General features: G+C 43.2%; 1 non-coding gene across 1 annotated transcript; it reads right to left on the reverse strand.

Annotated features, from left to right (window-relative positions):
* Nucleotides 1–14485: 14485 nt before the first annotated feature.
* Nucleotides 14486–14626, reverse strand: LOC135270507 (U4 spliceosomal RNA). Its single transcript, XR_010338669.1, has one exon. It is a non-coding gene; the product is annotated as a U4 spliceosomal RNA (small nuclear RNA).
* Nucleotides 14627–20300: the final 5674 nt, after the last annotated feature.

Consider the following 20300-nt stretch of genomic DNA (forward strand, 5'->3'; position numbering starts at 1 on the left):
GTTAATATATTGTTCTCACCAAGATGCCCAGCTTTAGCTGCATACTCTCTGTTTATAGTGGTTGAAAGTTTAATATCTCTTTAGCATCCCTTGCAAAATACTGGTGGTTTAGTTTAAATTCAGGCACAGCCTGTAAGGCTCACACACAAGCCTAGAGCGCCATCTGCTGGTATATTTTGAATATGACAAAATTGAAGTTGGATCGAGCCTCGTGTTTACACAGGTGAAAATCAGCTTAAAGAGTTTTGGATTGAGCCTCGTGTTTACACAGGTGAAAATCAGCTTAAAGAGTTTAAGGTGATTTAAGAGTTATAGGTGGAAAGGTTTGTGCAGAAACGCGTATAACTGATAAAACGCTTTTGTCAGAATCTATAAAGAACTCTTACAGTTTAATATAAAAAATCTTAGCGATTGAGCTGTTAAAAAAACAGTAGAAAGGCCAGGTGCGGTGGCTCACACCTGTAATCCCAGCACTTTGGGAGGCAGAGTAGGGCGAATCACGAGGTCAGGAGTTAGACACCAGCCTGGCCAATGTGGTGAAACCCCGACTCTACTAAACATACAAAAATTAGCCGGGCGTGGCGGCAGACGCTGGTAATTCCAGCTACTCGGAAGGCTGAGGCAAGAGAATCGCTTGAACCCAGGAAGTGAGGTTGCAGTAAGCAGAGATTGTGCCACTGTACTCTAGCCTAGCCACAGAGCAAAACTCCGTCAAAAAAAAAAAGTTAATATGATGTTCTCATCAAGCAGTCCAGCTCTAGCTGTATACTATCTGTTTATAGTGGTTGAAAGTTTACTATCTCTAGCATCCCTTGCAAAATACTTTGGGAGGTTTAAATTCAGGCACAGCCTGAAAGGCTCACACACAAGCCTAGAGCGCCATCTCCTGGTGGATTTGAATATGACAAAATTGAAGTTGGATTGAGCCTCGTGTTTGCACAGGTGAAAATCAGTTTGAGTTAAAGGTGAGTTAAGAGTTATAGGGCGAAAGGTTTATCAGTTACACGTGTGCAGAAACACGTGTAACTGATAAAGTGCTCTTGTCAGAATCTGTAAAGAACTCTTACAATTTAATATAAAAAATTTAGCAATTGGGCTGTTAAAAAACATCAGTAGAAAGGCTGCGCTCGGTGGCTCACACCGAGACCAGCCTGGCCAACTTGGCGAAACCCCGTCTCTACTAAAAATACAAAAATTAGCCGGGTGCGGCAGCAGATGGCTGTAATCCCAGCTACTCAGGAGCTGAGGCAGGAGAATCACTTGAACCCAGAAGGTGGAGGTTGCAGGGAGCAGAGATTGTGCTGCTGCATTCTAGCCTGAGCCACAGAGCAAAACTCCATCTCAAAAAAAAAGTTAATATGTTGTTCTCACCAAGAGGCCCAGCTCTAGCTGCATACTATGTGTTTATAGTGGTTGAAAGTTTAATATCTCTTTAGCATCCCTTGCAAATTCTTTGGGAGGTATAAATTCTGGCACAGCCTGTAAGGCTCGCACGCAACGCTAGAGCGCCATCTCCTGGTCGATTTTGAATGTGACAAAATTGAAGTTGGATTGAGCCTCGTGTTTACACAGGTGAAAATCAGCTTAAAGAGTTAAAGGTGATTTAAGAGTTATAGCTAGAAGGGTGTGTGCAGAAACACATGTAACTGATAAAGCGCTTTTGTCAGAATCGATAAAGAACTCTTACAATTTAATATAAAATATCTTAGCGATTAAGCTGTTAAAAAAATCAGTTTTGGCCGAGTGCGGTGGCTCACATCTGTAATCCCAGCACTTTGGGAGGCTGAGTAGGGCGGATCACGAGGTCAGAAATTCGAAACCAGCCTGGCCAACGTGGTGAAACCCCTTCTCTACTAAAAATACAAAAATTAACTGGGCGCGGCGGCAGACGCCTGTAATCCCAGCTACTCGGGAGGCTGAGGCAGGAGAATCGCTTGAATCCAGGAGGTGGAGGTTGCAGGGAGCAGAGATTGTGCCACTGTACTCTGGCCTAGCCACAGAGCAAAACTCCGTCTCAAAAACAAACAAAAAAAGTTAATATGATGTTCTCACCAAGAGGCCCAGCTGTAGCAGTATACTCTCTGTTTATAGTGGTTGAAAGTTTAATATATCTTTAGCATCCCTTGCAAATACTTTGGGAGGTTTAGTTTAAATTCAGGCACAGCCTGTAAGGCTCACATGCAATGATAAAGTGCCATCTGCTGGTCGATTTTGAATATGACAAAATTGAAGTTGGATTGAGCCTCGTGTTTACACAGGTGAAAATCAGCTTACGAATTTAAGGTGATTTACGAGTTTAAGGTGAGTTATAGGTGGAAAGGCTTGTGCAGAAACACGTATAACTGATAAAGCGCTTTGTCAGAATCCATAAAGAACTCTTACAATTTAATATAAAAAAATCTTAGCGGTTAAGCTGTTAAAAATTAGTAGAAAGGCCAGGTGCGGTGACTCACACCTGTAATCCCAGCACTGTGGGAGGCTGAGTAGGGCGGATCACGAGGTCAGGAGTTGGACACCACCCTGGCCAAGGTGGTGAAATCCCGTCTCTTGTGCCACTGTACTCTAGCCTAGCCATAGAGTAAAACTCCGTCTCAAAAAAAAAAAAGTTAATATGATGTTCTCACCAAGAGGCCCAGCTCTAGCTGTATACTATCTGCTTATAGTGGTTGAAAGTTTCATATCTCTTTAGCATCCCTTGCAAAATACTGTCGGAGGTTTAGTTTAAATTCAGCCACAGCCTGTAAGGCTAGCATGCAAGCCTACAGCGCCATCTCCTAGTCTATTTTAAATATGACAGAATTGAAGTTGGATTAAGCCTCGTGTTTACACAGGTGTAAATCAGTTTAAGAGTTAAAGGTAATTTAAGAGTTATAGGTGGAAAGGTGTGTGCAGAAACACGTATAACTCATAAAGCGCTTTTGTCAGAATCTATAAAGAACTCTTACAATTTAATATAAAAAATCTTAGCGATTGAGCTGTTAAAAAATCAGTAGAAAGGCCGGGCGCGGTGGCTCACACCTGTAATCCCAGCACTTTGGGAGGCTGAGTAGGGCGGATCAGGAGGTCAGGAGTTGGACACCAGCTTGGCCAACGTGGTGAAACCCCGTCTCTTCTAAAAATACAAAAATTAGCCGGGCGCGGCGGCAGACGCCTATAATCCCAGCTACTCGGAGCCTGAGACAGGAGAATCGCTTGAACCCAGGAGGTTAGGTTGTAGCGAGCCGAGAAGGCGCCATTGCACTCCAGCCTGGGCAACAAGAATGAAACTTTGTCTCAAAAAAAAAAAAAGAAAGAAAGAGAAAGAAAGAAAGAAAGAGAAAGAAAGAAAGAAAGAAAGACAGTAGAAAAATAAGCAAGAGGCTTCAAGGGGCAGTTTCTTTCCTTTCCTTTTCTTTTTTTTTTTTAAATGCAGTAGCGCCATCTTGGCTCATGCAACCTCTGCCGCCAGGCTTCAAGCGATTCTCCTGCCTCAGCCTCCCTAGTAGATAGGATTACAGGCGCCTGGCTAATTTTTGTATTTTTAGTAGAGACGGGATTTCACCATGTTGGTTAGGCTTGTGTTGCACTCCGGACCTCGTGATTCACCTGCCTCGGCCTCCTAAAGTGCTGGATTACAGGTGTGAGCCACCGCGCACGGCCTTAAAGGAGCAATTTCTAAAAGAGAATATCAAATGGATAATAAATGTATGAAAGATGTTCAACTTTTTATTCTCGAGACTCCTGGTGGAGGAGAAGGTGGAGGAAATGCCCAGGAAGGCCGTATGCGCTGAAAAGAATCTTTCAGGTAATTCAGATTTTACCCACTAGAGGGCGTACCCCCACTTTCGTTCTTTTAAATTTGCCCTACGGAAATATGCAAAATAAAACTGCCAAGAGATGCACTGCACTGCAGCCTGCCAAGTTGGCAAAAATAGCATTGGGTACTTTCATGCACTGCTGGAGGAAGTACAAATGGGTACAACTTTGAAAAAATTGTTCGGCATTATCTAGAAAAAAGTGAAAGCACAGGTATATTCTATGTCAAAGCAACTTCACTGCTTGGTGTATGTCCAACAAAAATGTGAGTACATGGACGCTAAGTAGCATACAAGATTCCTTATAACAGCATTATTGGCGGGTAATAGCAAGAACTGGAAACAGTTCAAATGGCCGCGAAGAGTAGGCTAGAAAAATAAATGGTAGTATATTGATGCAGTGAAATAGCTCACGGAAAAACAATCTGACAGAACCTGCAGCTACATACGGCAACAATATGGATGGATGGATTTTATTAACATAATGTTGCGCACACGAAGCCAGGTATAAAATAATCGTAATAATATATAAAGGCCAAAACAGGCAAGACGTTTTATAGTGCTAGCTGTTAGGATAATGGTACATTTAGGCCTGGAGAATGAAGCCAGAGATTGGGAATATATTTAAAATAAATTTTAAAAATACATTTAACACTTCAGTTATGAAGTTTTAAAAAGCTAGAGATGGAAGGATAGAGTGGGATTTCTAACCAGTAGAATTAGGCAAGAGTGAGGGAAGAAATCGGAATCTTGGGAAAGAAGGAAAGTAAGTGTAGGCAGCAAAAAACAAAACCAAAACACCCCAAACGCCTTCAGGTAATTCAGATTCTTCCCACTAGAGGGCGTGCCTCCCTCTACTCTCCCGGAACGTTCTTGCCCTACGCAAACTTGTTTTTTACCGCCCTTGAATTATTAGGTTGCTGCAAAAGTAATTGCAGTTTTTGCAATTAACTTTTAATATTTCCCTGGGGAAAATTTTCATAAGAGGCATAATTTGACCAAAGGATACAACTATTTTAATGTCCTGTTTTATGAATGTTGCTAGATTGTTTTCCAGAAAGACTGCACAAATTGACAGCCACCCAAAAACGCGTCAAAGTGCGTTCCTAAGTCATTCAGTGGTAGACTTTTAAAACGGGATGTTTTAAAGAGCTTGTTGATTTGATCTCTATTTTTTTTTTTTATCTGTCAAGGTTGTCATGGTTTCTCCCATTCTAATGGTCACTTTTTTTTTTTTTTTTTTTTTTGAGCTGGAATCTCGCTCTGTTGCCCAGGCCTTGAGGGCAGTGGCTCAATCTCGGGTTACGGCAACCTGCAGCTCTTGGGTTCAAGGGATTCTCGTGCCTCAGTCTAAAGAGTGGTCGGGACTACAGGCGCCGGCCACCATGCCTGGCTAATTTTTCTATTTTTAGTAGAAACAGGGTTTCACCATGTTGGCCATGCTGGTCTCGAACTTTTGACCTCAAATAATCGACCCACCTCAGCCTCCCAAAGTGCTGAGATTACAGGCGTGAGCCATCATGCCCAGCCTATTTTTTAATCTTAATTTTTATTATTTTATTTTGAAATATACTTGAATGTTCTTCTTGTTATGGTTTTCCATTTTTAACTCTAAATTTTTTTTTCTATTACCCATAGTATTACATGTATTTTTTCCCAAGTTGTGATAAATTTGTTTTCTTCTAAAGAGTCTTTTCCAAACTGATTTTCTCTTATTTTTTTGGATGTTAAAACTTTTCTGAAGGAGGTCCATGGTCAAATAAATTTGGAAGATATTTAGACAAAAATAAATCCCTTCCTTTATTACAGTAATTATCAAATGTTAACAATGGTAATTTATTCATTGAAGAAAATATTTATTGAACACCTACCATGAGGCGCTCTCGGGACCCATACAGCTGTGAACAACAGAGACAAATGCATGCTGTGTATTTCCAGGACAGGGATATCATATGTAGATTTTTTTTTCCAATGTATTTGAGCAAAACTTTCAAATTTTTATTTATATATTTTTAGAGATAGAGACTCACTCTGTCATCCAGGCTGGAGTTCAGTAGTACTCCATATATAGTTCACTGCAGCCTCAACCTCCTGGACTCAAGCGATCCTCCTGCCTCTGTCTCCTGAGTAGCTAGGACTACAGGCCTGGCAAGCTAAGTTTTAAAAATTCTGTAGATCTCAGCCGAGCGTGGTGGCTCATGCCTGTAATCACAGCACTTTGGGAGGCAAAGGCGGGCAGAGTTTGAGACCAGCCTGGCCAACATGGTAAAATCCCGTCTTTACTACAAATGCAAAAATTAGCTGGGTATGGAGGCAGGCGCCTGAAATCCCAGCTCCTCGGGAGGCAGAGGCAGGAGAATGGCTTGAACCCAGGAGGCGGAGGTTGCAGTGAGCAGAGATTGAGCCATCGCTCTCCAGCCTGGGTGACAAGAGCAAGACTTCATTTCAAAAAAAAATTTGTTGTAGATCTCACTATGTTGCCTAGGCAGGACTCCAACTCCTGGCCTCAAGCAGTCCTCCCTCCTTGGTCTCCCTAAGCACTTGGATTAGAGTTGAGAGCCACTGTACCTGGCTGCTCCAAAATGCTTTCTTATGCCTCTCCTACTTAGTCTTTTACACTGTTCCACAGGATATCGGAATCTAGAATTTGTTGTGGCATGAAATGAAAGATATGAATCAGCTTTCATTTTTCCTCATTAATTCTTCCATAGTTTTAGCAGAATTTATTAAATATGATTCCTCTTTGGTTTTGCTGTCTTCTGTTTATTGAATAGAAGTTTTTCTGTAATTTGGGAATTTCTGGAATATTTATTTTCTTTCATTGGTTTGTGAAGGATAACTGCATCCAAAATGAACAACACTCACCATTAATTGTTGCTAAGATTAAGTGGTACCCTGGGGCTTCAGCTTCCCCAGGTATTGCCAGCTAGAGGTGCAAGCACGACAGCAGAGGGTGCAAAGTCACTAGCAACACTGAGCTTCCACAGACCCATCTGGCCACCAGCACGGCTAGCCCTAGCTGGGGGAGGAATACTTGGGAAATGGGGAGGGTTAGGAGCAGAGGCAAAACAGGTAGTTACTGAGTACTTGTCATGTGCTGGTCACATCGTATTAGTATATTACTCAGCAGCCCACTGTGTAAACGTAGGAACTGAGGGAGCTTGTCTAAGGTAGCCCAGAGGCTGATCCACATCAAGCCCAGTCACAGCTGCTGCTCCTGCCCTGTATTCCCAGTTGACATCTACAACTACCACCACCATCACCACTACCATCATACACTACCACCGCCATCATCACCACCACAACGATCATCACCACCACCACCACCCACCACCACCACCATCACTACCATCACTACCACTGTCACCATCACCATCATCACCATCACCACCGCCATCATCACCAACACCACTGCCACCGTCACTATCACCACTGCCATCACCACCAGCACAACCATCACCACCATAACCACCACCACCATCACCATCACCATCACCACCATAACCACCACCACCATCACCACCACTGCCAAAACCATTCCCACCATCACCATTACCACCACCACTACACCGTCACCACCACCATCACTACCATCACCACTGCTACCATCACCACCACCACTATCACCAAACTCCTGACCTCAAGTAGTCCACTCACCTCGGCCTCCCAAAGCTTTGGGATTACAGGCTTGAGCCACCGTGCTGACCCTTTTCTGTGATTCTTTTTTTCATTAGTTGCTTTTGCTGTTCTGATTAGCAGGAAAGCAAAGGTCCTGCTTTTCCAAATCTGGGAATATAGAAATCTATAAGGACGCCTATAAAGGAACAAACTGTGGCCTTTGTTCTGCAGTTCTTCCATCTCGGGTTCTCTTTGTGGCAGCTGTGAAAATGCCCATGGTGGCAACAGTGGAGTCAGATGGCTCCCTGGCAACTCAAATAGCTTGTACTTGATGAAAACAGTCTCACTCCTTCTGCTACTGCTTTCCCTAGGGGCCCTCGCCAGGAAGGTCTGAGCCTCCCCAGGTGAGCATGGGGCATGAGAAGAAAGGATGGGGCTCTGAGGGCTCCAACATTTAGGGAGCAGGAGGAGGTGGGGGAGCCAGAGGAGGTCGTCAGAGAGGTGAGAGGAGAGCCCGGAGAGCACATGCACTAAAGCAAGGAGGGGTCTCTAGAACGCCTTGGTCACAGGGTCAGAACAGTCAGGGATGGTGAGAACTCAGCTGGACAGGAGCCGCAGGCAGTTCTGCCAGTCCTGCCCTGGGAAAGGCTGAGATAGGTTCTGGACCGAACAGGGCAGAGCCGCTAGCAGGAGGTGTGTGTGTTGCACTTTACTTTGTGTGTGTATGGGTGGAGAAGAGGCTTGGGGATGTAAACTCTGAAAGAAGACATCCAAGAAGCTAATACAAGTGGTTACTTATTGGGAGACAGACAGTGAGGACAGTGGGAGCAGGAGGATGACATATTCATTGTCTTTTTAGATTGCTTTGATTTTTGGACTGTATGAAGGTTAAGGTTTACATATTGAAAATAAAAAAAAAATTAAATCTAGTAACTTAAAGGGCTGAAACATGTCCAGTGGCTATATCACTTGGAATAGCACTGATGACCTCAGGCAGGAATTTGTTGGTCAAGTGGAGACAACGAAATCCAAAGTGTAATAAATCAATGAATGTGATGGTTAATATCAGGTGTCTCGACTGGATCGAGGGATGCCTAGATGGCTGGTAACGTATGATTTCTGGGTGTGTCTGTGAGGGTGTTGCCAGAGGAGACTGACATTTGAGTCACTGGACTGCGAGAGGCAGACTCACCCTCAATGGGGTTGGGCACCACCCAATTAGCTTCCAAGGCCCTTACACCTCTGTTTTTCTGTGAATCTAGAGCAGTGCTGTTCAACAGAACTTTCTACAATAATGTTAATGTGCTATACCTGTGCTGTTGCAATATGGTGGCTGCTAATCACATGTGACTATCGGGTGCTTGAAATGTGGCTGCGTGACGTAGGAACTGAATTCCTAAACTTACTGAACGTTTTTAACTCTTGTTTTAAATTGAGATGTAATTGACATATCATGCTTTGCACATATTTAAAGGGTGCAGTTTGATAAGTTTTGGCAAGTGAATACACACCTGTGAAACTGTCACCACAATCAGGACAGTGAACACATGCGGGACCCCCACAAATTTCTTCCTGCATCTTTGCAGTCCTTCCCTCCCACCCTTCCCTGCCCCCACCCATCCCCAGACAACTACTGACCTGCTTTCAGTCATGATAGTTTGCAATTTTTAGAATTTTGCTTTTACCCTGTCTTATGATGCTGAGTGTCTTTAGGAATTTTATGTAAGTGGAATCCTACGGTATTTACTCTTTTTTGTCTGTCCCTTTTGCTCAGCCTAATTATTTTCAGATTTATCTGTCATTGTATTTATCAATAATTCATTCCTTATCACCCAGCAGTATTCCATTGTATGGATATGCTACGATTTGTTTATCCATTCATCTGTGGATAAATACTTTTTCCCAGTTTGTAGCCATTGTGAATAAAGTTGCTATGAACATCATTATACGAATCTTGGGACACATGCTTTAACTTTTCTTGGGTAAATACCTAAAAATAGAATGGCTAGATCATATAGTAGATTTCAATTTTGATTACTTTTAACATCTAAATGGCCAAATGTGGCTAGTGATAACCATATTAAACAGCATAGTTCTGGAGTATATGCATTAATCCAGTGATTCTGTAACAGGGACAGACTTCCCCTCCTTCTCTAAAATCAGAATTTATTTGCTCATCATTCACTGAGCATATATTTATTGAGGCTCATTTCATGCCCTGCATTATGGTGGTCACTAAGGAGCAGGTGGGGCAAGATGGACATGGGCTCTGTCCTCAGGGTGCTTATAGTCTAGTGGACTCAGTTTGGTTGGGCTATGGGTGTGTTCAACATTGAAGTCTGCTGAGAAATGGGAGGATGAATCCAATGCAATTTATAAAGTTGAATGGTTTAAGTCCGTTTAGGCATTGAGATGTCCCCAAGAGAGGTGTGGGATTTGGCGAGGGATCAAGGCCGTCCCACTCCTACTGAGATAACCTGTCAAATGAGAATCAGGTACAGGGATGAGGGTGGTGAGTTTGGAGGATGGGGTGTAATTGTTGGTGAACCTGGTGTTTCAGGTGTGTGGGGGGTGCTTTTTGTGAAGGAGGGGGAGGAGGAGGACGCGCTGTGCTAGTACAGCTGTGCCTGCCCTGGGGACGTGGTGGGAGAGTAGTGGGGGAAGAATTCAGATCCTGAGAAACTCCTAGCAATCCGAGCTTTCATTCTGTCACTGTGACCTGACATACACACATCTCTCGTTAGGTCTCTCCCTAGAGAAAAACTATTTTTAGGTCACGATTGAGTGGGTGTGGATGCACTGAACCAAGAGGCTTTGTAAGAATCTTTAGGTCCTTCTGCTCATGACTGATCAGGTTCTGCTCCTAATTCTGCAGAAGCAGCTCTAAACATAGGTTTTTGGTGGAAGGACGAGGGAAGGGGCTGTGATAGGATGTCATTCCTGAGCTGATGACATGTTCTGAGCTGGGATGTTTATGAGTGATTGCTTGTGAAGCAGGTCCTGCACCCTACTGGTATATTTAAGTCTGTGATTTTGAACGTGTCAGTAGGGTGCCTGGAAAGCCGGTGAGGCCAGGAAGCTTCTAGTGAGGCCAGGGACGCTCAGGAACCCTAAATAGGAATAATGACAACTGTAGCACCATTTATTGAATTCTAACATATGCCAGGCACTTTGCATGCATTATCTCATTTAATTCTCTCAGCAGTCCTGTGAGGTCAGCTGATATTGTGAGTCTTCATGTAACTGAGTGCCCCCAAATGAGTCATCCTCTCTCCCCTTTTCCCCTGTTCCCTATTTTCTACTTAGCCCTTCAGAAATGCAAATATAACCTTCACCTCCTCCTCACCAGACATTCCCTGCAGACAAGTTCTTCTGTGTGCTCCATGACAGCTCTCTCCTTGAGGGTTGACAGATTTGCAGACCAAGGCATGCCCACCATGGAACTTTCACCTCCAGAGGGTTGCCTTGAGACACTCATCCACTAGGAGGGCACAGCAAAAGCACGCCCTTTTTCCACTTGGCCACTTTTACAACTTCTGCCCAGGAAGGTGCCAACTCGACTGGCTGGCAAATAAGGCACCAAACAAGCAGTGGGACCCCCTGCCCTTACCCTTCTTACTTTATCAAAGTGTCTCCTTTCTGCTCCAGAGGGGAAGCAGCACATTTGAAGGCAGGACACTGTATGCCCCTCCCCAAGCTAGTGTGAAAGGAAAATAAATCGTGGGGCCCCCAAATCATTAAGGTAAAGGGAAAAGTCAAGCTGGGAACTGCTTAGGGCTTTTGCTCCCTGAGATAAATGCCTATCTGATTACCTCTTTTGGAGAGGCTAATCAGAAACTCCAAAGAAGGCCGTTTGTCTCTTTTCTACCTATGACCTGTAGGCCCTCTCCCCGCTTTGAGTCTTCCCCCATTTCCAGACCGAACCAGTGTTCATCTGCATACGTTGATTAATGTCTCATGTCTCCCTAGCATGTATAAAACCAAATTGTGCTCTGATCACCCTGGGCACATGTCACCAGGACTTCCTGAGGCTGTGTCACGGGTACACATCCTCAACTCTGGCAAAATAAACTTTCTAAATTAACTGGGACCTGTCTCAGATTTTCAGGGTTCACACTAGCTTTGCAGTAAATTCACTTTTTAAATATCAGGCCTTGCTCTTGTTGGACTGTATATGTGTTGAACAACCAACCTGCATGTCGTTTACACCCACCTCACCAATGGAAAAAGCTGAGCCCGAAGAGATTTTCTTTTTCATAAGTATATGCCTCAAATTTATTGTGTAACAGGTGAAATATAAATAACTTATATGAAAGTAGTCATGAAACACATACCCTTCACTGGTTATTAGGAAGAAGTACATCATTAACCTCTAAGAATATAAAATGGAAGGAAATGACCATATTTTACCACATCATGTTTTTATGTTACAGGAAAAGACAGAATAATACAACACACAAAACAATAGTTTATCACAGAATTGGTTTTTGTGAGGGGTTGGGGATAGAGTCTCACTCCGTTGTCCAGGCTGGAATGCAATACTGCAATCAGAGTTCACTGCAACCTTGATCTCCTGGGCTTGATCTCCTTGAGAGCAGTGAGCCGAGATCACGCCACTGCACTCCAGCCTAGGCAACAGAGTGAGACTCCATTTCAAAAAAAAAAGAAAGAAAGAATTACACTGGGTTAGTCCAGAAAGGCAGGCGAACTTGAAGGGGTGGGTGGGGATTCCAGTTTATAGGTATATTAAAAAATTGTCTGGTTGAATATTGGTTGAGTTTTTCTCAAGACCTGGGAGTAGGCCGGGCACAGTGGCTCACACCTATAATCCCAGCACTTTGGGAGGCCAAGGCGGGTGAATCACGATGTCAGGAGTTCAAGACCAGCCTGGCAACATGGTGAAACCCCGCCTCTACTAAAAATAAAATTAGCTGGGCATGGTGGCGCGTGCCTGTAATCCCAGCTACTTGGGAGGCTGAGGCAGGAGAATTGCTTGAACCCGGGAGGGGGAGATTGCAGTGAGCCGAGATCGCGCCACTGCACTCCAGCCTGGAGCCTGGCGACAGAGCAAGACTCTGTTTTTAGAAAAAAAAAAAAAAAAAAGACCTGGGAGCAATAGAAAAGACAACGTCTGAGTTGCGATAAGAGGTTGTGGAGACCAAAGTTTCATCATACAGAGAACAGGTTGTAAATGATTCTAATCAGACTTAACGTATGTGTTAATGTTAAATGCTGACAGGTATAATGAGGGGTGTATGACCCCCACGTCCAGTCATGGCCTGAACCAGCCTCTCAGGTTAAATTTTATGGGTCCTGGCTGGGCGCAGTGGCTCACACCTGTAATCCCAGCACTTTGGGAGGCCAAGGCGGGCAGATCACTTGAGGCCAGGAGTTTGAGACCAGCCTGGCCAACATGGTGAAATCCTGTCTCTACTAAAAATACAAAAATCAGCCGGGTGTGGTGATACATGCCTGTGATCCCAGCTACTCGGGAGGCTGAGGTAGGAGAGTCACTTGAACCTGGGAGGTGGAGGGTGCAGTGAGCCAAGATTGTGCCACTGCACTCCAGCCTGTGCAACAGAGACCCTGTCTCAAAAGAAAAAAATTTTTTTATGAGTCCCTTGCCCAAGAGGGAAGTCCCTTTGAGACAGCTGGGCGGGAAGGGCTCCCTGGCAGGGCCTCTGACGGCCTGCACACTAGGAGGAATACGCACTGCGGTGGAGCTGTAGGGAGTTAGTGCCCTTTGCAGGGAAGGAGCCTGGCCTCTCACTCCTCTTCTGGGGCATGGTACCTGGGATTCAATCTGTGAGGCGGGGAGCACACTAGACTAGCAGGACTCTGGCTTTGCGGAGTCCCTGTTTCCCTTTTTTTCCTTTTTGCCCAATAAATCCCATTTTTCTCACTTTTCAAATTGTCTGTGAGCCTAATATTACATGGTCGAGTGACAAGGACCCCACCTGTAGCTGAACTAAGGAAAAGTCACAGCACATTCAGATGGTTGGGTGGGGGAGCTTAGAATTTTATTTTTGGTTCACACCATCCTTAGATTAATCCCTGAGGAGAGAAGATAACTGAATTAGGCTAAATTAACTAGATGTGTCCAGTAGGGATGCTCTTAATTTTTCAATCACAGAGTGAGGAGTGGGGGGAAAAAGATAACAATGTATTGAATATCAAGAACTATGCTAGATGTTTTATGCGCTTTATTTTAGTTGATCCCTAAAGCAACTTTGTGAGGCTCTGTTGCACAGCTGAAGAAAAAAGGCTTAGAGAGGTTTCAACCCTTAGCAACATCACACAGTTGTGTGCATAGCAACACAATGCAGGCTAGATCCAAACCCTCTCCTTAACATCCTACCATGCTGGCTAACTAAGTGGACAAGAGAAGAGGCAGTAAGAGTATAGCCACCTCAAGGTCTTTATTTAGAAAAAGTCAGAAAGCCTCTGGTAGTTCTAGGAGAGATGGGGACAGAGTGAAGGTGAGTGTACATACAGTTGGGCCATTATTGATAGAGCAGGTGCCTTCCCACCCCGCCCTCCTCACTCACATCTGCCCCACCCACACAGCTTCTCCTGCAGGCAGGCTCTCTCTGTGGTCTGGGGCAGCCACCTAGCTGCCCTTAGGAGGCTTTTAAGAGTGTCATGCAATTCTGCACTAGATAATTGGCAGTGTTGGTCCCAGATGGAGAATCTCACCATAAAGGCTAAAAGTGGGATTGCTGGAGCCAGACCAATTTGTATTAGAATCCCAGCTCTGCTACCAATTAGCTAACCTTGGGAAGTTACCTAACCTTTCTCTGTCTCAGTTTCCTCATCTATACAACAGGGGTAATAATAATTCATAGGACTATATGGTAGGATTCACTGAGTTAACACTGAGAAAGCTTTTAGAACAGTGCCTGGCAAGTACAGTGTGGAACACTCAGTCAACATTTATTATTATTATTATCATTATACTGACAGCCAGACTGAGGCCTAGCAAAACAGTGTAACTTGTCAAGAGAGACACATTTAGCAAAGCTGGGACCAGAACCAGTTCTTCTGTCTCTTTCTTCTTTTTTTTTTTAATCCAGTCTCCATAGAGATTGTCAAAAATTGCCAATGCCAACTATATTTCAAGTAATCATGGTGGGGTATTGGGAAGAGTTTTCAATTAGCAATAATCGTGCCTCCGATAAACCTCATTGGCTACTATACTGCCACTGCGCAAAGCTGAGTTCTTCTGTCTCTTATTTCATTTTATTTTTAGATACAGGGTCTCACTATATTGTTCAGGCTAGTCTCAAACTTCTGGGCTCAAGTGATCCTCCTGCCTTGGCCTCCCAAAGTGCTGGGATTACTGGTGTGAACCACTATGCCTGGCTGCCTCTTAATCCAATATATGTGCATATACTTGGCTAAATATTTTAACAAGATAAAGATTACTGATTTTTAAATCCATTCATACTTTGAAAGTAATGTCAGCCACCTTTATATTGGCTCACACCTGTAATCCCAGCACTTTGGAAAACTGAGGCAGGAGGATCACTTGAGCCCAGAAGTTCAAGACCAGCCTGGGAAACATATGGAGACCTCATCTCTACAAAAAAAAAAAAATTAGGTGGGCGTGGTAGCACATGTCCACAGTCCCAGCTACTTGGGAGGCTGAGGTGGGAGGCTTACTTGAGCCTGGAAGGTCATGGCTGCAGTGAGCCATGATCCCACCATGACACTCCAGCTTGGGTGACAGTGAGACCCTGTCTCTTAAAAAAAAAAAAAAAGTAGTGAGTTCTCCCACAGTTTCAAGCTGAAAATTGTCACCTTATTAATTCATTATTAAAAAAACAAGCTGTCATTAGCAAGGCTAGAATTGTTTTGAAGCAGCTCAGTGCTACTACTGTGCTGAGAGAGAGATTATCAAGTTCTGTAAGTGATAATAACTGCTGGCCAGTATCACTTTTAGTTATAATTATGTAATTGTCTGGAGTGTTTCAGAAATGTATCTAATTTTGGTTGTAAACTTAAAGAGATAAACCAACCATAAAGACTTGTGTAGCTATAGTATATAACTACACATACTCTAAGTATAAAAACCCAATTCTTTGTAATTGGGAGATGGCCAATCTAGAATATTTTTATAGAAGAGCAGTTTTATGATAGGGTTTCAGTTACATTATAGGAAAGAGGTTAGAGCGTTGGCAGTGGCGGTTCTTAGGGCTCTTTAAAAATTTTCTGTGCAGAGATAGATATTTAATGAATCCCCAACTGTGGGGACATTCATGCAGCCTATGAATGTTCACTGTGTCTCCCACACTGGAGATTCAAAGACTTAGGTCTTAGGGTAACCAGGGCTGTGGGTAATTGACACTATGGCTCTCCATGGTGACCAAATGCTGGAGGCACCAAACCATGGAGGCCTCATTCACATCTGGGAGCAAGAAAGCCTTCTTGGAGATGATGCTTCTGGAGTGGAGTTGTTAAGGAGCTATTGGTTTTTCTGAGGTACAGAAGTTGGAGAATAAAATCTTCCAGGTAAAGACGGGGGCAAAGACGAGCTGCAAGACACGCAATGCTCACTTAGTCAAGTAAAAATAATAGTAGGTAGTGTGTTTGTGAAAATTAACTTGTGGCTAAGCACGATGGCTCACACCTGTAATCCCAGCACTTTAGGAGGGTGAGGCGTGTGGATCACTTGAGGTCGGAGTTGGAGACCAGCTTGGCCAACATGGCAAAACCCAGTCTACTGAAAATACAAAAATTGGCTGGGCATGGTGATGTGCACTTTTCAGGAGGCTATTCGGGAGACTGAGGCAGAAGAATTGCTTGAACACAGAGGCGGAGGCTGCAGTGAGTCAAGATTGCACCACTGCACTCCAGCCTGGATGACAGAGTGAGATTCCATCTCAAAAACAACAAAAACAAATAAAAGAAAGAAAAATCAGCTTGTAGTAATAATAGCTAACATTTGAGTTTTGTGTGTTTTCGGTATATTTGTGGTATCTCAGCTAATCCTTATAAAAGTCACATTAGGTAGAGACAATTATTATCCCCATTTTCAGATAGAGAAATTGAAGCACAGTAACTTTCAGTAACTGTCCCCAAATGTCACTGCCAGGGGGAGCCAGGATGGAAACCCAGGCAGCCTGCTGAGTGCCTGACTCTGTGTGAGCTCACAAGGAAAACATCTACCTAGTAACTAGGTAGTTTGGTTTGGAGCTACCTAGTAACTAACCCAGATTAACAGCTGGATCTTACCCACTCCTCAAACAAGATGAGATCAGTTTTAACCTCTAATTCTGTGACTTGTGAAAAGTTCAGTGCCTTCCTGGGTGTTTCTGTGAACCAGAGGCTTATGCGTTTGTTTCATTTCCAGTGGGTTCACACACTCTATGTAGCATTTCTGAGCTATTTTCTTTTGTCCCCATCCTGTCCTGATGATGGCCCAGTTGTAGGCACAGTATCCTCTTCCTGATTTAGCCTCTTTTCCCTTTCCCAAAACCATGTGTTCATTGGCTGAAGATTTGGGGGACTGCTATGACCAGTGGATACCTGTTGACTGTAACATGGAACTGCCCCACCCTCTCACAAAAAAGATCAGGTGTGAAAAGGAAGTGTAATCTCCTACACCTAAAGTATTATACTTCCACTATGTTTATATGTCTGTTATCTAAAACTTGTGGTTTCAACTACATTAATCTGCAGTGAATCCCTTTTATATTACATATTACTAGTTATAACTTAAGAGTTGTCTGTGGCTTTCTATTCCTGCATTACAACTCTACCTAGATGACTTTGCGCAAGTCACTTAAACCCTCCTGGTGACAATGACAATGTTCCTCACATTACCATCAAGAGCATGAAATAAAAGTGCACAGCACAGTGTCTGGATGCAGTCAGGGCTCAGTAAGTGTTAGCAATTATTGATTTCCCTAGTTAACCAAAAGCTGCCTATAGTTTGGTATGGCCGACACATGGGAGGTAGGCTTGTGGTGGTGGGAGAGGCTGGAAGTGGAGAGTGGTGAGGTAAGCAGTGATCAGATCAGGACTTTGCATGTCATTACCAAGAGGATAGACTATCCTCTCAGTCATAGTTTCTGAAGGCATTCCTAATGGGAGACAAGTGTGATCTTCTATCTATAAGAGCGAGGCTATGGCCCAAGAAGCCCTCCAAAAACATAACATTGTTTTATTTCCTATTTAACTTAAAAAAAAAAATCCACAGCAATTGTGTGTTCTATTTCATAGCATGTTCAGTGGCAGGGAGATGGTCTTCATAGGTCAATCCTTGGTTGAATAATTATAAAATGGATGGCATTTAGAAAGTCTCAATTCACATCAGAAAAAAACATTTCCGCTGGGTGCGGTGGCTTAGGCTTGCAATCCTAAGCACTTTGGGAGGCCAAGATGATTGGATTGCTTGAGCCCAGGGGTTCAAGACCAGCTTGGGCAACATGGTGAAACCCTATCTCTACTAAAAAATACAAAAATTAGTTGAGTGTGATGGTGCATGCCTATAATTCCAGCTACTCAGGAGGCTAAGGCACAAGAATCTCTTGAACCAGGGAGGCTGAGGCTATATTGAGCCAAGATCACACCACTATGGCCCGGGGGACAGAGTGAGACCTTGCCTATAGAAAAAAAAAAAAAAAAGAAAAAACCATTTCCAAACACTTAAGCCAACTTTTTTTTTTTTTTTTTTTTTTGACAGAGTCTCAACATCGCCCAGGGTGGAATGCAGTACAGTGGCACCATCTTGGTTCACTGTAACCTCCATCCCCTGGGTTCAAGCGATTCTCCTGCCTCAGCCTCCTGAGTAGCAGGCACTACAGGTGCATGCCACCATGCCCAGCTTATTTTTTTTGTATTTTTAATAGAGACAGGGTTTTGCCATGTTGGCCAGGCTGGTCTCAAATTCCTCACCTCAGGTGATCCACCTACCTCAGCCTCCCAAAATGCTGGGATTGCAGGTGTGAGCTACTGTACCTGGCCTGAACCAACTTTTTGAGATGTCTAAATTTCAGTATCATGATATCTTAAAGATGAGAAACACTTTTCTTTTTTTGAGATAGGGTCTCACTCTGTCACTAAGGCTGGAGTACAGCAACACAATTTCAGCTCACTGCAACCTTGACCTGCTGGGCTCAAGTGATCCTCCCACCTCAGCCACCCAAGTAGCTGGGACTGAATTCAAGCTATCCTCCCTCCTGAGCCTCCTAAAGTGCTGGGATTACGAGTGTGAGCCATCATGCCCAGCTGAGAAACACTTCTAAAACCAAATACATATCATTGACTAATATACTAAATTATATAACACTTTATTTTAGGGTTTAAAAAAATATCCTGGACTTTGGAAAATACATAAAGTAAAAAGAGGATGGAACAGACTTCGGCTCTGATAACACTGAAACTCCAGTCAAGTTGTAAACTGAGAAAGAACGTGATGGAACTAGGAATTGCCCCATAGTCTGCACAGGTGAGTATGATGGATTAATGAATGGAAGTCCAGGAAACATTTCTTACCTTCACCTCAGTCCTTCATGCCCTGACTGAAGTCAAACATTCACTGTGATCACTGTTCAAAGTGTAACCATTTAACAGCTGTAACCATTTAAGCTGTTAGCAGGTTTCCTCTGGAAAGGAAGTGGGGTCAGATCTTCAAATGCTAGGAGAGTCAAGGGAGCAGAGATGGTCTGTCTTGCTTCAGGGCTAGCCTTGCTTTCATGAGGTCTCTAAAATTTTCCAGTTATAAAAAATCCTACTCTCTTACCAAGAATTAGCTGAATATATTTTGGAGAAAAACTAACCCCCACACATTTTTCCATTGCATCAGCATTTTTGTTGAAGTGACAAAAGTGTTTTATTTTTAAAAAATACCAACTAACCACAAACCAATGTGCAGAAACCGGCAATCGAAACACAGACAATAGGAATTTGAAAATCAAACCAGAAAAAAAAAAATTTTTTTTAACTCCAGGAGACATGCAAGCAATTTGATAACTCACAGAGTATCCTCTTCATGTTTATAGGGTAAGACCCATGGACCAAACTTTGATTTCGGTAGTGCTCTGTAAAAATTACACAAGAGCCTGTTAAACCAAAATGCTGCTTGAAAATGTTATCTTTGGTGATATGTCACTGATGCTGGATTTTTAAACCTCCTATCTTAAACACATGACTCATGTAGAGATTGTATTTCGTCATAAGACTTCCTACTTCCTATTTGTGCTTAGTCTATTTCATAGCTTATAGCAATTATTATGGGACCATAGTCGGAGTTGAAATGTAACCAAAAAGTATTATTCTATGAATATATTAAAATTTAGCATAAAAAATAGCTTGTAAGACTGGTTACCCCAAATTAGTATTTATTTTAACATCTGACATGGACCAAAAAAATGACATCAAAACAGAAATATAGCTAGGTAGATAATCAAATAATATGCAACATCTATTTTTATTAGTATATATATGTGTATAATTTTTTTTTTTAACAAACAGGGTCTCACTCTGTCACCCAGGCTGGAGTACAGGGGTGCAGTCTCAGCTTACTGCAACCTCTGCCTTCCAGGCTCAAGTGATTCTCCAGCCTCAGCCTCCCGAGTAGCTGGGACTACAGACACGCCACCATGCCTGGTTAATTTTTGTATTTTTTGTAGAGATGGGGTTTCACCACTGTTGCCCAGGCTGAGCTCGACTCCTGAGCTCAAAGTGATCCATCTGCCTCAGTCTCCCAAAGTGTTGGGATTACAAGCTCAGTCTTTACTAGTATATCCTATTTACAACTATATATATATATATATATATAAATATATATATATATATATGAAGATGGGGTTTCACCATGTTAGCCAGGATGGTCTCAATCTCCTGACCTCGTATCCACCTCCCAAAGTGCTGGGATTACAGGTG

The sequence above is a fragment of the Aotus nancymaae genome, unplaced genomic scaffold (assembly GCF_030222135.1).
Source record: "Aotus nancymaae isolate 86718 unplaced genomic scaffold, 86718_ANA_hifiasm-v0.15.2.pri h1tg000062l, whole genome shotgun sequence".
Lineage (NCBI taxonomy): Eukaryota > Metazoa > Chordata > Mammalia > Primates > Aotidae > Aotus > Aotus nancymaae.